Source organism: Arachis ipaensis, chromosome B2, assembly GCF_059453495.1.
Source record: "Arachis ipaensis isolate K30076 ecotype BB chromosome B2, ASM5945349v1, whole genome shotgun sequence".
Classification (NCBI taxonomy): domain Eukaryota; kingdom Viridiplantae; phylum Streptophyta; class Magnoliopsida; order Fabales; family Fabaceae; genus Arachis; species Arachis ipaensis.
The window spans coordinates 89746207-89754160 of record NC_142437.1 but is presented as its reverse complement, the minus strand read 5'-3'; the positions used below and the strand labels follow the sequence as shown (position 1 = coordinate 89754160).

Here is a 7954-nt window from a genome sequence, read left to right as displayed (position 1 = left end):
ACTTAGAGATGAATCTCTCCATCTCTCATGACTCAGAGGTGGAAGCAATTGCCTTCCCTTTCCTCTTTCTAGAGGTTTCTCTGGCCTTAGGTGCCATGAATGGTTATGGAAAAACAAAAAGCAATGCTTTTACCACACCAAACTTAAAATGATTGCTCGTCCTCGAGCAAAAGAAATGAGAAAGAAGTAGAAGAAGAAGAGAATGGAGGAGATGGAGGGAGAAGTGGTTTCGGCCAAGTGGAAGAAGAGAGGGTTGTGTTGTGTGAAAATGAAGAAGGAATGAGGGGTTTATATAGGAGTGGGGAGGGGTTAGGGTTCGGCCATTTAGGGTTGGGTTTGGGAGGGAAATTATTTTGAATTTAAAGGTAGGTGGGGTTTTTGGGGAAGAGAGAATGGATGTGAGTGGTGAAGAGGTGATGGGAAAGAGTGATTGAGTTGATTGGTGAGGGGTATTTGGGGAAAAGAGTTATGAAAAGGTGTGAAGAGGAGAGAAAAAGTAGGTGGGGATCCTGTGGGGTCCACAGATGCTGAGATGATCCTGTGGGGTCCACAGATCCTGAGGTGTCAATGATTTGCATCCATGCACCAATTAGGCGTGTAAACGCCCTCTGTAGGCAATCCTAGCGTTAACGCCAGATTGCAGCATGTTTCTGGCGTTAAACGCCACTTCTATGCTTGTTTTGGGCGTTCAACGCCAGTCTGCAACATGTTTCTGGCGTTGAACGCCAGTTTTCCTCTGGGGTGCATTCCTGGCATTTAAACGCTAGAATGCTGCTTGTTTCTAGCGTTTAACGCCAGTTTTATGCTCTGTTCTGGCGTTAAACGCCAGCCAGATGCTCCTTACTGGCGTTTAAACGCCAGTAAGCCCTTCCTCTAGGGTGTTCTATTTTTAATGCTGTTTTTCATTCTATTTTTGAATTTTCTGTAGTTTTTGTGACTCCACATGATCATCAACCTAATAAAACATGAAAGAACAATAAAAATAAAAATAAAATTAGATAAATAAAAATTGGGTTGCCTCCCAACAAGCACTTCTTTAATGTCAATAGCTTGACAGTGGGCTCTCACTGAGCCACACAGGTGATCAGGTCAATTTTATAGATTCCCAACACCAAACTTAGAGTTTGGATGTGGGGATTCAACACCAAACTTAGAGTTTGGCTGAGGCCTCCCAACACCAAACTTAGAGTTTGATTATGGGGGCTTTGGTTAACTCTGCACTGAGAGAAGCTTTTCATGCTTCCTCTCCATGGTTACAGAAGGAGGACCTTGAGTTTTAAACACAAGGTAGTCCTCATTCAGTTGAAGGACTAACTCTCCTCTGTTCACATCAATCACAGCTCTTGCTGTGGCTAGGAAGGGTCTTCCAAGGATGATGTATTCATCCTCTTCCTTCCCAGTGTCTAGTATTATGAAATCAGCAGGGATGTAAAGGCCTTCAACCTTTATTAACATGTCCTCTACTAGTCCATAAGCCTGTTTTCTTGAGTTGTCTGCCATCTCTAGTGAGATTCTGGCAGCTTGTACCTCAAAGATTCCCAGTTTCTCCATTACAGAGAGGGGCATGAGGTTTATCCCTAACCCAAGGTCACATAGAGCCTTCTCAAAGGTCATGGTGCCTATGGTACAAGGTATTAAGAACTTTTCAGGATCCTGTTTCTTCTGAGGCAATGTCAGTTGATCCAGATCACTCAGTTCATTGGTGAGTAAGGGAGGTTCTTCCTCCCAAGTCTCATTACCAAATAATTTGGCATTCAGCTTCATGATTGCACCAAGGTACTTGGCAACTTGCTCTTCAGTAACATCTTCATTCTCTTCAGAAGAAGAATGCTCATCAGAGCTCATGAATGACATAAGGAGGTTTAATGGAATCTCTATGGTCTCTAGATGAGCCTCAGATTCCTTTGGTTTCTCAAAGGGAAACTCCTTATTGATCACTGGATGTCCCAGGAGGTTTTCCTCACTGGGATTCACGTCCTCTTCCTCTTTTGTGGGTTCGGCCATGATTGTTATATCAATGGCCTTGCACTCTCCTTTTGGATTTTCTTCTGTATTGCTTGGGAGAGTACTAGGAGGGATTTCAGTGACCCTTTTACTCAGCTGGCCCACTTGTGCTTCCAAATTTCTAATGGAGGATCTTGTTTCATTCATGAAACTTAGAGTGGCCTTAGATAGATCAGAGACTATATTTGCCAAGCTAGATGGATTCTGCTCAGAACTCTCTGTCTTTTGCTGAGTGGATAATGGAAAAGGTTTGCTATTGCTAAACCTGTTTCTTCCACCATTATTAAAGCCTTGTTGAGGCTTTTGTTGATCCTTCCATGAGAGATTTGGGTGATTTCTCCATGAGGGATTATAGGTGTTTCCATAGGGTTCAACCATCTAATTCACCTCTGCTATTGCAGGGTTCTCAGGATCATAAGCTTCTTCCTCAGAAGATGCCTCTTGAGTACTGTTGGATGCAGCTTGCATTCCATTCAGACTCTGAGAAATCATATTGACTTGCTGAGTCAATATTTTATTCTGAGCCAATATGGCATTCAGAGTATCAATTTCAAGAACTCCCTTCTTCTGAGGCGTCCCATTACTCACAGGATTCCTCTCAGAAGTGTACATGAACTGGTTATTAGCAACCATGTCAATGAGTTCTTGAGCTTCTGCAGGCGTTTTCTTTAGGTGAATGGATCCACCTGCAGAAGTATCCAATGACATCTTAGCTAATTCAGACAGACCATCATAGAATATATCCAGGATGGTCCATTCTGAAAGCATGTGAGAAGGACACTTTTTGATCAGTTGCTTATATCTCTCCCAAGCTTCATAGAAGGATTCATCTTCTTTCTGTCTGAAGGTTTAAACATCCACTCTAAGCTTACTCAGCTTTTGAGGAGGAAAGAACTTGGCGAAGAAAGCCGTGACCAGCTTATCCCAAGAGTTTAGGCTATCTTTGGGTTGAGAGTCCAATCACACTCTAGCTTTGTCTCTTACAGCAAACGGGAAAAGCATAAGCCTGTAGACCTCGGGATCAACCCCATTGGTCTTAACAGTATCACAGATCTGCAAGAATTCAGTTAAGAACTGAAAAGGATCTTCAGATGGAAGTCCATGAAACTTGCAGTTCTGCTGCATTAGAGAAACTAATTGAGGTTTCAGCTCAAAGTTGTTTGCTCCAATGGCAGGGATGGAGATGCTTCTTCCATGTAAATTAGAATTAGGTGCAATAAAGTCACCAAGCATCCTCCTTGCATTATTATTATTTTCGGCTGCCATCTCCTCTTCCTGTTCAAAAATTCCTGTAAGGTTGTCTCTGGATTGTTGTATTTTAACTTCTCTTAGTTTCCTTTTCAGAGTCCTTTCAGGTTCAGGATCTGCTTCAACAAGAATGTTCTTGTCCTTGCTCCTGCTCATATGATAAAGAAGGGAATAACAAAGAAAATATAGAATCCTCTATGTCACAGTATAGAGATTCCTTTGTGTGAGTAGAAGAAGAAAAGAATGTAATGTAAAGAAGAGAAGAGGAAAAAAAACTCGAATACAGAGAGGGAGGTGGTGTTCGAATTTTTGGATGGGAGAGAAGTGTTAGTAGATGAATAAATAAATAGAAAGAGATGAGAGAGAGAATTCGAAAATTTTAACAAAATAAAATAAAAATATTTTAAAATTAAATTGAAAATTCGAAAATTAAAATTGAAATTGAATTAAATTAAAATTAAAAATAATTAGTTAATTAAAAAGGAATTTTGAAAAAGATGGAAGGAATTTTTGAAATTTAGAAGGAGAGAGTTAGTTAGGTAGTTTTGAAAAAGATATGATTGAAACAAAAAGATAAGATTGATTGAAAAAGATTTGAAAATTAAATTTTGAAAAGATAGGAAGTTAGAAAAGAAGTTAGAAAAGATTTTGAAATTAATTTTGAAAAAGATATGATTGAAACTTAATTTGAAAAAGATTTGAAAAAGAGATTAAAAAGATTTGATTTTGAAAACTAAAGTTGATTACTTGACTAACAAGAAACTAAAAAGATATGATTCTAGAGTTTAAAGATTGAATCTTTCTTAATAAGCAAGTAACAACTTGAAATTTTTCAATCAATCATATTAAATGTTAGTAAAGATTTTGAAAATTAAGAAATAAAATAAGAAAAAGATTTTGAAAATCAAATTTAAAAAGTTTTCGAAAAAATGGAGGTAAAATGAAAAAGATTTGATTTTTGAAAAAGATTTTGAAAAGATAAGATTTTTAAATTGGAAATTTGATTTGATTCATAAGAAACAATTAAATTTAAAAACTTTTTGACTAAATCAAATCATATTTTCGAAAATTTTGAGTAAAATAAGGAAAAGATATTTTTTTGATTTTTGAATTTTTAATGAAGAAAAAGAAAAACATGAAAAAGACTCATAACATAAAAATTATGAATCAAAACACACAATGAATGCAAGAACACTATGAATGTCAAGATGAACACCAAGAACACTTTGAAGATCAAGATAAACATCAAGACTTATTTTTGAAAATTTTTAATGAAAGAAAAACATGCAAGACACCAAACTTAGAAATTTTCAAACTTTAGAAACTAACAAATTAAAAATGCATATGAAAAACAAGAAAAGACACAAAACAAGAAAATATGAAGATCAAACAAGAAGACTGGCCAGGAACAACTTGAAGATCATGAAGAACATATGAAGAATTTTCGAAAATTCTTGAAAAGAAAAGAAACACATGCAAGACACCAAACTTAAAAATTGACTCTAGACTCAAACAAGAAACACAAAAATATTTTTGATTTTATGATTTTATTAAATTTTTTTGTATTTTTCGAAAATTAATTGGGAAAAACGAAAAAGAAGAAAATTTTTTTTGATTTTTTTTTCGAAAATAAGAATGATAAAATCAAAAAGGTTAAAATTAAAATAAAGTTACCTAATCTGAGCAACAAGATGAACCGTCAGTTGTCCAAACTCGAACAATCCCCGGCAACGGCGCTAAAAACTTGGTGTGCGAAATCGTGATCATTCCATTCCTTGGTAACGGCGCTAAAAACTCAATACGCATGTTCATGATCTTATATCTGTTTCACAACTTCGTACAACTAACCAGCAAGTGCACTGGGTCGTCCAAGTAATAAACCTTACGCGAGTAAGGGTCGATCCCACGGAGATGGTCGGCTTGAAGCAAGCTATGGTCACCTTGTAAATCTCAGTCAGGAGGATTAAATTGTATTAAGAAATTATAGTGGATGAAAATAAATAAAATATAAAATAGGATAGTGGTACTTATGTAATTCATTGGTGAGAATTTCAGATAAGCGTATAGAGATGCTTTCGTTCCTCTGATCTCTGCTTTCTTGCTGTCTTCATCTAATCAATCCTACTCCTTTCCATGGCAAGCTTTATGTAGGGCATCACTGTTGTCAATGGCTACATCCTATCCTCTCAGTGAAAATGGTCCAAGATGCTCTGTCACGGCACGACTATTCATCTGTCGGTTCTCGATCATACTGGAATAGGATCCATTGATCCTTTTGCGTCTGTCACTACGCCCAGCACTTGCGAGTTTGAGGCTCGTCACAGCCATCCCTTCCCGGATCCTACTCGGAATACCACAGACAAGGTTTATACTTTTCGGATCTCAGGAATGGCCATCCATGGGTTCTAACTTATACCACGAAGACACTAATAACTCGGACTCGGTCCCCTGTATTAGATATCCAAGAGATATCCATTCAGTCTAAGGTAGAACGGAAGTGGTTGTCAGGCACGCGTTCATAAGTTGAGAATGATGATGACTGTCACGATCATCACATCCATCATATTGAAGTGCAAATGAATATCTTAGAAGCGGAATAAGTTGAATTGAATAGAAAAACAGTAGTACTTTGCATTAATCTTTGAGGAACAGCAGAGCTCCACACCTTAATCTATGGTATGTAGAAACTCTACCGTTGAAAATACATAAATGATAAGGTCCAGGCATGGCCGATTGGCCAGCCCCCAAAACGTGATCTAAAGATGAAACTAAAGATGTAAATACAATAGTGAAAAGTCCTATTTATACTAAACTAGTTACTAGGGTTTACAGAATTGAGTAATTGATGCAGAAATCTACTTCCGGGGCCCACTTGGTGTGTGCTTGGGCTGAGCATGAAGCTTTCACGTGGAGAGGTCATTCTTGGAGTTGAACGCCAGTTTGTAACGTGTTTCTGGCGTTGAACTCCACTTTGCAACTTGTTTCTGGCGCTGAACGCCAGACTGCAACATGGAACTGACGTTCAACGCCAGTTTGCATCATCTAAACTCGGAAAAAGTATGGACTATTATATATTGCTGGAAAGCCCTGGATGTCTACTTTCCAACGCAATTAGAAGCGCACCATTTAGAGTTCTGTAGCTCCAGAAAATCTACTTTGAGTGCAGGGAGGTCAGAATCCAACAGCATCTGCAGTCCTTCTTCAACCTCTGAATCTGATTTTTGCTCAACTCCCTCAATTTCAGCCAGAAATTACCTAAAATCACAGAAAAACACACAAACTCATAGTAAAGTCCAGAAATGTGAATTTTAATTAAAAACTAATAAAAATATAATGAAAACTAACTAAATCATACTGAAAACTATGTAAAAATAATGCCAAAAAGCGTATAAATTATCCGCTTATCAGCGCGCGATGCGACCGCATCACTCATGCGATCGCGTCAGTTGTGAAAAACACTTCCCACGCATCCGCATCATTCACGCGGCCGCGTGACCTGGAAATCGGTGTAAGGATCAAACGCCCAGAAAGTTGGGCTAGAATCGTGCGGCCGTTGTGCGTTTCGCACAAAACGACCCACGCGGTCGCGTCCTTGACGCGATCGCGTCACTTGCACAACACCAATCCCACGCGACAGCGTGAGCGACGCGATCGCGTCGCATGGATTGCACAACACCCCAAAGGAGATAGAGACTTGCGCTGAAACGACGCTGAAATTGTGCGTTTAGCACAAATTCCAGTGACGCGGTCGCATGCCTCACGCGACCGTATCATTCATCCTTTCACCCATTTCATGCGATCGCATCACTCACGCGATCGAATCAACCCTTATTCCACCCTAGCCACGCGACCGCATGCCCCACGTGATCGTGTGAATTCAAATTTATTAACCCCCTGTGACGCGAACCCTACCCCATCGCGCCCCGCAACCCCTTTTTTCTTCCTCTTCTCTGTAACCCTTGCTGCTCCTCCACCACCCGCGCCACCCTACGCCACCGCACCACCGTCAACCACCCAGACACCACCGCAACGCCACCCCCTTCTCCTTTCTCTCTCTTTCTTCTTCTTCTCTCCTTTCCCTCCCACCACTACTGCCCCCCCTGCGACCACCACCCCCACCGCGCCGCCGTCACCGCCGCACCCCCCACCCACCACCCACGCCCCCTTCCCTTCCCCCCTTTAACCCCTACCCCATTAACCTACCCGAACACCCCTACCTCCGAACAACCACTGCTGCGTCAGCCGCCACCACCACCATCCCCCAGCCATCTCTCTGCCCCACTTTCATTCATACGCCTACCAGGTTCCGCCGAACGCCACCCTTCTTTAAATTCCTAGCTAATTACATATTTTTCTGTTTATGTTCATAATTAGGCTAGTTAGATATGCATGTTGTAGTGGATTCTAGGTGGTTAGGTAGCCTAGGATGTGGTTAGTGGATTTAGGCCTGATTAATTGCGCTGTTCATGCTACTTGCTTTATACTTTTCGCAATTCTGCTGTTGCTGTGCTCTACGTATTGTTCATATGCTGCTCTTACTATGCATGCTGCTACTGCGAATGTTCCTTCATGTTCATCTTATTTATATCTATTTGCAGTTTGTTTTATTTTATATGAACTATTCTGTTGCTGTTTATTTTCTGAGTACATCCAATTTTAGCCGGAATGCTGCCCAATTTTCTGTAAACTGTTTTGTTTCCAT

The 7954-nt window shown here is 40.0% G+C and overlaps 1 non-coding gene across 1 annotated transcript; it reads left to right on the top strand.

Moving 5' to 3' along the window:
- Positions 1-2766: 2766 nt before the first annotated feature.
- On the top strand, positions 2767-2874 carry LOC148574790 (small nucleolar RNA R71). The gene has a single exon (XR_015905548.1). It is a non-coding gene; the product is annotated as a small nucleolar RNA R71 (small nucleolar RNA).
- Positions 2875-7954: the final 5080 nt, after the last annotated feature.